The sequence below is a fragment of the Echinops telfairi genome, unplaced genomic scaffold, assembly GCF_000313985.2.
Source record: "Echinops telfairi isolate 266 unplaced genomic scaffold, ASM31398v2 ScPeMD7_655;HRSCAF=1070, whole genome shotgun sequence".
In the NCBI taxonomy this organism is placed as follows: Eukaryota; Metazoa; Chordata; class Mammalia; order Afrosoricida; family Tenrecidae; genus Echinops; species Echinops telfairi.
The window spans coordinates 15,180,429-15,189,219 of NW_022104553.1; the positions used below are offsets into that span (position 1 = coordinate 15,180,429).

An 8,791-nucleotide genomic window follows, 5' to 3' on the forward strand; every position below is an offset into this window, starting at 1 on the left:
ACTGACTTGGATCTCCTGTTGTTCCCTTGTCCCTGGGTTTGTTAACACCACTTCCTTTCCCACCATCTCCCCCTATCCCATCCCCCTGGAACTGTGGTCCCATTGTTTTCTCCTCCAGATTGTTCATCCAGCCTATATTATTTAGACAGATGAGTGGAGATAATAATATGCACAAGAACAAGACAGAGCAAAACCAAGCAACAAAAGAAAAGAAAACAACAACAACAAGCCAATGACAACAAAACACAACACAACAACAAGAAAGAATAGCTTGTAGTTAGTTCAAGGACTGTTTTTTTGGCTTTTAGGAGTGTTTTCTGGTGGAGTCTGAAGGGGCGCCAAGCCCTGGCCCCAAAGTCTATTTTTTGTATTCCCTGGGGACTACCTTGCTCTGTTCCCCTTGCTGTTCTGTTCTATGCCCTTAGTGTTTTGCCTCTGTGTGGTGGGATCAGATTGGAGTATTTTGTTTATTTTTTTAAAAAAACTTTTTATTGTGATTAAGGTGAAAGTTTACAGAGCAAATTGGTTTTCCATTCAATGATTCCTACACAATTTGTTTCATGAAATGGATCTCAATTAGCACAATGTAATAGTACTCATATCCCTTCCTCTCTGTGTTTACCATTTTCACACATCCTTTTTTCCTAGCCCCTCCACCCTTCCGAGCTTCATCACTGGGCAAATGTTGCCCTTCTGATTGTTCTAAAGAATACTGACCTCCTTAGTTTCACTGTTGACTTTATAGGCCTATTGTTTGGCTGAAAGTTGAGTCATGGGGATAACTTTAGTTCCAGGCTTGAAGGGTATATAGTGGTTACAGTCTTAGGGGTTCCACTAATCTCTATCAGACTACTAAATCTGCTCTTTTATATGATTCTTAATTTTGTTCTACATTTTCTCCCATTCTGTCCAAAACCTTCTGTGGTCCCCGTCACAGCAATTGGTAGTAGTTGGGCACCATCTAACTTATCACAAACTCCAGGTAGTGGAGACTATGGTTCACATGATCCATTAGACTTGTGGGGTTAAGGGGGAGAGGGGACCCCACAAATCATCACAGGTCCGGTAGGCACAATTGTACAGTGATAATAAGTAAGGATTATAGTAAAGTCATAGAGAGCATGAGAGTTAGAGGAGAGATTGGAATAAATGGAGTCAGACACAATTCATGGTAGCATTGCTCACCTCAGCCCCATCTGATGATCCTCATGGGGGGAACCTGGCCACAAGAGCAGAAGCAGCCTCGGGGACAGAGAACCAGGGAGCCTCTCCTGGCCCAAGAGCAAGAGAGGGCCCCGGGAATCGTGGAGAGCCTCTTCTCTTTATTGCTAACCACGCATTATATCACTTTAGGGGGACATGATTATAGAATCACACGTCACAGGAAGGGGCAGTACAATAGGCATACACATTGTAGGAAGGGGATCTATGATAGGCATAAGTGTAACAGGAAGGGATGAGCTAGAGCTGTGCCTATAGGAATGGGAAGGTCTAGGAGTATACATGTAACAAGATGGGTGGACCCTAGATTCATGATGGCAGCCTAACCTTGGTCATCCTTGGGTGGGTTTGACCTCTCTGGTGTCTCCTACAAGGAAACAGACAACTATTATCCTTATCAGAAGGGAGTGAGCCCTACTTGTTGTGGGATAAACAGTGGTGTCTGCTTGCTCCAGGTGGCTACTTCTGATGACCTCCAAGTGTATAGTTATTCTCAAGCAGCTAAGTCTGGCATATATTTGGGAGAGACAGCTTGAGAGAAATCCTTCTGTTTCCCACATGGACTAATTGTTTTCTTGAGCTATTTCTTCACAGTTATTTACTCTGGGTGAGGAGAACCTAATAGTTACATCTTGGCACATTACTTTTCTATTCCTGATATCACAAATTACCACAAGCCTAGTGGTTTAGAGCAGAGGTACAGCAAAAAAAAGGAAGACCTTCAACAAGATGGACTGATTCAGTCCAGTGGTTTCAAACATAAGAACAATTGTGAGGATGACACAAGACCGGGCAGTGTTTCATTCTGTTGCACAGAGTCACTATGGGTTGGAACAGACTCGATGGCACTTAAAGACAACTGGTTTTTCACTAATACATCATCTGACAGTTCTGTAGGTCAGATGTCCTAACCAGCTCTCACAAGGCTGAAATCAAGATGTCAGAAGCCTCCATTATTTTCTGCGACTCTAGGTGAGAATTTGTTACCTTGCTCATTCAGATTGTTGGCAGAGTTAAGTTCCTTGTAGGGCTGAGATCCCCATTTTGTTGCTGGTTGTCAGTTCAGAGGTGTTCAGAGCTTCCAGGGGCTGCCCATACTCCTCAGTTTGTGAGCCTTTTTCACTACCTCATAGTCAGCAACAATTGGCAAACTCCTCCTCAAACTTTGAAATGCTCTTCTTTCATCTTTTCTTTCTGACCTCTCATAGAGATGTGTGGTAGGCAGAATAGTATCCCATCCCCAAATACATCCACATCTTACTCCCCCGAACTTGTGACTTGCCTTGCCTTACGTTGCCTTATGCTCCCAAAGTGACTTTGCTGTTGTGCACATTAAGGGCCTTGAGATGTGTAGATTATCCTGGATTGTCCAAATGGAACCAATGTCAGCATAAAGGAAAGAAGCAGGCAAGAGAGTCAGAGACAGAGGTTAGGGATGCCTAGGTTGGAGTGGTGTGACCACAAGCCAAACCATGTAGGCAGCAATTAGAAGCTGTAAAGGCAATGGAACAAATTCTTCCCTAGAGCCTCTAGAATGAGTGCAGCCCTACTGATGCCTTGAATTAAGCCAGACTTCTGACCTCCAAAATATATGAAAATAACTTTTGAGTTACTTGTGGTCATGTTACAGTAGCAACCAGAAATTAATACATTAAGGAATTTCATAATGCCTCTAACCAGACCACAATTCCAACAGAACATCAGAAAATTGAGAATGGCAAAGAACCAAGTTAATGCACAGAATATGGAAATGCATTGACAAGAAACTCATGGAAGAGAAGTCTTTCCATAGAGAAAAATCTAAGAATGTAACCAATGTGAAGAGGCTTGCAGTACATGAGCAGCTCCATATAAAAATACAAGCTTTTAACTGGTTGATATTTGGAAGATCATCAGTCCTTCCTTCTTAGTTTAGAAACACTGCTACAGCCTGCTGGGCATCATAGAAACATGCAAACTACCAACTGTAGTTGGATGGTAGAGTACTTGAGATGCACAGGCTAGGATCCAACCAGCTTTCCTGCAGGAGAGAATTTTACCTCTGAGCCAGGGCTGCCACCGTCCTTGTTAACGCCAGCTCATGGGAATACGGGTGTTGATGTATTATGTATTACTTACTTGGATGTTCACATCCCCTGTCCCGCGCAAAATAAAAGAATAAATTGTGGTATGGAAACAGTTTGGCAAAGTACGCAATGAATAAAAAGAAAAGATCTGTAACAAAATCATAGTGTGGAATTAAAACCCATAGCAGAAAATATTCCTAATATTATATCATGCTGATACATATAAAGGGATGAGTAAACCGTGTGTGTGTGAAGAAAATATTCCTAATATTATTATATCATGCTGATACATATAAAGGATGAGTAAACCGTGTGTGTGTGTGTGTGTGTGTGTGTGTGTGTGTGTGTGTGTGTGTGTTCAGCAGAGAGAGACCGGAACCCCAGGCGCGGGGGAGCGGGGCGGGGTCGGGCGGAGCCTCCCCAGCGTACACATCCGGGTTCCGGCTCGCGCGCATGCACACTCTCCTGAAACATGGCCGCCGCCGCCGGCTGCTTGCGGTGAGTCCCGTTGCTGGCCCTTGTGCCTCAGTGCCCCTGTGGAAGGCGGCGTGGCGGCAGGGCCCACCGTGTTCTGCTGGGACTGCGAGCGGCGCTTCCGCAGGCGGGTTTTTCGAAGGCAGCGGGAGCTTCGGGCCTGGGCGCCGCTGCCCTCGGGGGTGTGGACGTCCCCCGGCGAGCGTGGATGCGCCGGCAGGTGAGGGTGCCTCGGTCGGCTCCTTCCCTCACGTTGCTCGTGGTCCCGCCCTGGGGTGTTTGCTTCGCCTCGCTCCCTCTCTGCGGTCCCCTTTTCGTTTTGTTAGGGGCTGTGGGGTGTCCAAGGAGCTCCAATGGCCGTGTCGTTCTAGCGCGCGGCTGCTAACCGAGGGTCCGGGGTTCGATCTCGTCGACCCGCTGCTCTGTGGGAGAAAGATGAGGCCGTCCCCTTGCCTCTGTGAAGATTTACAGACTTGGAAACCCTGTAGGGCGGTTCTGCGCTGTCCCACGGAATCCACTGCAGGGCAGTGGGTGGGGGTGGTGTGGTTTCTGTGCTTTGTGCTGTTCCCCAGAGTCCCACGGTTGTCACACCGATCACCTGTGTTTGGATTTTCAGCTAATGTTTGCAAAATCGGGTCTTGGCACTACTCCCAGTAGTCGCTGTTAGTGGGTGCCCTCCAGTCAGTTCCAATGCATAGGGACCCAACGTACCACAGGATGACACACTGCCCAGCCTCACGGTCAGCCTCACCGTTGTATCGGAGCCCATGATTGCAGCCCTTGTCTCAGTCCGCATCGTGTAGAACTTCTTTTTCCTCGTCTCCCCTCTTTGCCAAGCATGATGTATTTTCCAGAGATTAGGTTGGGGACTGATTTTTCTTTCTTCTTTTTCTCACTTGTTTCCACTCATTTCACGTTCATGTGCGTTCTCTGTGAGTCATGGTCCATATCCTTTGCCCAGTGCCCTCTCTCCCCAAACATTTTAAAGTAAAAAGTTTCAAACATCAGAGGAAACTTGAAACTCTTGGCAGTGTTGGACTAGCTATGTTCTATTTCTCCCTGTCTATTCTTCTAGCCATCCATTAATCCATCATTTGGGGAAAACACTTCAAAGTAGGTTTCAGATAGCATTTGCTTTCCCCCTAAACACGCCGCTGTGCTTAACATGAACTAGATGGCAGAACTGGCGTGAAGGCAGTGACTTTAGTTTGGTTTTTGGAACACATCACTGTGCTTTACATGAACTAGGGACCTAGATTATTGGAACATATTCTGTAATTCTATAATTCCTTCTAATCTAATCCTCCCATACTCTACTTAAGTCTTTGGTCCATTTGGAATTTATTAGTATGAGGGTGACTGTTCAAGGACTAGAAATTGTACGCCCCCGCCCCCCCTATCTGGAAAGACGGTAGAATGTATACCTACTCCTGCTGATGTGTGAGTTTTCCTTTCTATTCTACTAAACTCCTACATGTCCCTGAGACTCTTAAAAGCTCTGTTCATACTTCCTAGGAGCTCTGGTGATGTAGTGATGACCCATTGGACTGCAAACTGTAAGGTCAGCAGTTCAAAATCACCAACAGCTCTAAGGGAAAAAAGATGAGACATTTTTCTCCTGTAAAGAGTGACAGTCTCAGAAACCCACAAGAGTAGTTCTACCCTGTCCTATAGGGTCACTATGAATTGGAATCAACTTGATGACAAAGTGTGGTTGTTTTTTTGTTTTTGTTTTGTGCCTTACTTCCTTGTCCCTGGGTTGTGTGAATGGTTCAGTGCTTGGCCACTAACCAAACGGTTAGTGTTTTGAATCCACCCAGAGGCACCTTGGAAATGTGAAAAGACAAGTCTATTTAAAATTTAAAATCAAGAGTTTATTTCTGCAAAAGTGTTTTCTAACCCTATAACATCTGAATTTTTAATTTCAGCACATGTTTTTTGTTTTTATTCTTTACTTTCATAGTTATCAATATATATTAATATATATACTTAATTGAATGTTATGAAAATGTTGCACTCGGTGTTATAGGGATAATATGGGAAAAGAGTCAAACTTTTGACAAGTGATTAAAAGCTGTAGATTTACAGAGGCTAATACAGGCAAAAACTGAATTTAGTGGGGGTACACTTGGGTTATTTCTAAAACAAAGCTGCAAGTGGCAGGCTCTGAGTTGACTGCATTTACAGGAGCTGACTTCCTTTGTAAGGATGGCTCTGTGCTGTTGTTAGGTCCTGCTGCGTTGACTGATGTACGGTGATCCTGTAAGCCACAGAATGAAACATAGCCTGGTCCTTCACCATTATCATGAATGTTATGTTTGAGCCCATTGTTGCAGCCACTGTCAATCTTTCTCATTAAGAGTCTTCCTCGTTTTTGTTGCCCCTCTACTGTACCAATCATGATTTCCTCCAGGGATTGGTTTCTACTGAAAACATGTCCAAAATACATGAGATGAAGTCTCACCATATTTTCCAAGGAGCATTCCAACTGTACTTCCTCCAAGATAGTTTTGTTTATTTTTTCTGGTAGTCCATGGTTCTTTCAATATTCTTCATCAGCACCATAATTGAAATGCATTGATTTTCCTCTGGTCTTCCTTGTTTATTTTCCAACCTTCACATGCATATGAGATTATTGAAAATACCATGGTTTAGGTCAGGTACACTTAGGATGGTTATAGGTTACAGGAGTTTGGCTAACTGTACATTTCCAAGAACAGCTTTAAATATAGATACAGAGTGTTGTAAAGGAGCATCTACTGCCATTTTCTTAGAACTGGCTGGCCTCTCAAATCATGTGACTCCTGGCAAATTAGATATTTAGGCACTTGCAACCCAGTTTCTGATGTTAGCAAAGCTGAAAATTTATGAAAAATGGTCAAGGCAGCAGTAATGGAGCTAGATGTGCAGTATACTGATGACTTCTGTTAAATTGTGAAATTAAGGAGATATTGAAAAAATAGAACAGCCCCAACTAAAAATGTTAAATATTCTTATACTTAAGGGGAGAAAAAGGGTTTTGATACAAAAAATACAAGCATGCCTTTATTTAACATTCCTAATAGCAACCCTTATAGAAAAGAGTAAAACTGCCCCATGTGGGATTCCAAGACTGTAACTCTTTATTGGAGTAGAAAGCCTGATCTCTCTCCCTGGGAGCAGCTGGTGGTTTTAATCTGCTTACAGTAAGCAGCCCAATATGTAGCCCACTATACTACTTACATCCTCAGGAATGTCTTGCAGGAAGTGAGCCTTGCCAGCTGAAGCAGGGAACTGGCGAAGGCAGCTGCACCCTGGTCCGGCCATCAGAAAGCAAGAGACTGGAGAACTGGAAAGGAAAGGCTCACCAAGCCATTTATCCCTCTGCCCTTCAATTTTTATCGGCCAGGTTGGCACAATAAACTAGCTCACTATTTTTTCAGATACTCTTTGGAGTCCTTAAATTTTTTTAAGTTCTCATCACAGAGAAAGAGTTAGTTTTTGTTTTCTATTTTAATTATACCTAAATATTTAAAACTATTTTCCAAGGGGTTATTTTATCAAAGTATTGATTTGAGGTATTGTTAGTTATTCATTTGATGATCACTCAGACACATGCACGAATTTGTGGCAAGGAAAGGTTTATTAGACACATATAATGGAGCTTTCTGGAGACAGCATGGTAGCTTCCAAGCAGGTATAAAAATGTCCTGAGAGAACAAGAAAAGAAGGTTGGCTCAGCTTTTTTTTTTTTTTTTAATGTGGTTTAGGTGAAAGTTTACACAGTAAAAGTACATATTTTCATGTTTAGACACTTGGGCACATCTACCCTAGAAAGTATAATGAAGCAATTAGGCAACAGAGACTGTAATTTGTATAGAGAAAAGAAGGACAGAATTTATTGTACGGAGTGAAATGGAGTGAAGAAAGTTGTGGGTAGATGTTGTTATAACAGCATGTGTCAGGGTAAGGAGACACAGACCAAAAACCCTCCCGTTCTGTCCAGTCTGTTTCAATTCATAGTGACCCTATAGGACCAAGTCGGACTGTTCCATAGAGTTTATAGGCTTTAACTATCCCTGGAAGCTGCTACCTCTTTTACAGTGGAGTGAATGATGGGTTTAAACTTGATCTTTTGGTTAGCAGTCCAGTGCTTAATCCACTGTGCCACCAGGACCCTTTGGATACAGACTAAGGGGGAAAAAAACCAAAGAACAAAACCATACCAACTGCTGTTGAGTTGATTCTGACTCATAATAACCCGATAGGAAAGAGTAGAACTTCTTCATCGGGTTTCAGAGGCTATAATCTTTAAGAAAGTAGACTGCTTCATATGTCTCTGCCTGAGTAGCTGGTGGATTTGAACTGCTGACTTTTTGGTTAGTAGCCCATGCTTAACCCATTGTACCACCCAGGCTCTGTGGACACATACCAGATGAATTAAATTGGATCAAAGGAAAGGAGCCAGTACATTGGTAGAAGCTGGCTGTAAGTACTAACTCAGTCACACCACCCTGGTGGTCCAGATAACCTGGGTCTTCTCCACAGAAGAGAGTTGCTTGTTCCCCATGTTCTGATTTGAAATAGCATTGGCATGATATGTCATAAAAAAACAGTTTTCTAAAAATAAATAATAATAATAAAGGAAAGTTTTCTAGTCTCTATGCCTCAGCATGGGTTGGGGCAGGGTTCTGTATGTACAAAACGTCGAGGACCACTTTCTCCAGCAGTGATAGAGAATAGTAGGAAAGGGGTGGGAAGGACATTAATAATTACTTGCATTGGGAGCTTCAAACAGGTGGGGATCATCAGGGTTGGGGTGAGGGAGAAAGAGTGATCAAAACAGAGCTGTAACATATACATCTTAAATTTTGTGTCTGTGTGTGTGTGCGTGCATTCCTCACTACCACTGAGTTGACTCATAGCAACCCTGTCTAGAATGTTTGAGGCTGTAAATCTTTATGGGAGTGAGTAGCCTTATCTTCTTCCTTTGGAGTGATTGGTAGGTTTGAACCACCAACTTTGCAGTTGGCATCCCAATGCTTACCCAA

At 43.2% G+C, this 8,791-nt stretch overlaps 1 protein-coding gene across 1 annotated transcript in view; it reads left to right on the plus strand.

Moving 5' to 3' along the window:
* Positions 1 to 3,960: 3,960 nt before the first annotated feature.
* ZNF329 (zinc finger protein 329) overlaps positions 3,961 to 8,791 on the plus strand; it is a 13,189-nt gene continuing 8,358 nt past the window's right edge. The window contains exon 1 of the mRNA XM_045292331.1: positions 3,961 to 3,981. The gene's annotated coding sequence lies outside the window, so the exon portion shown is untranslated. The remainder of the gene's footprint in view (positions 3,982 to 8,791) is intronic.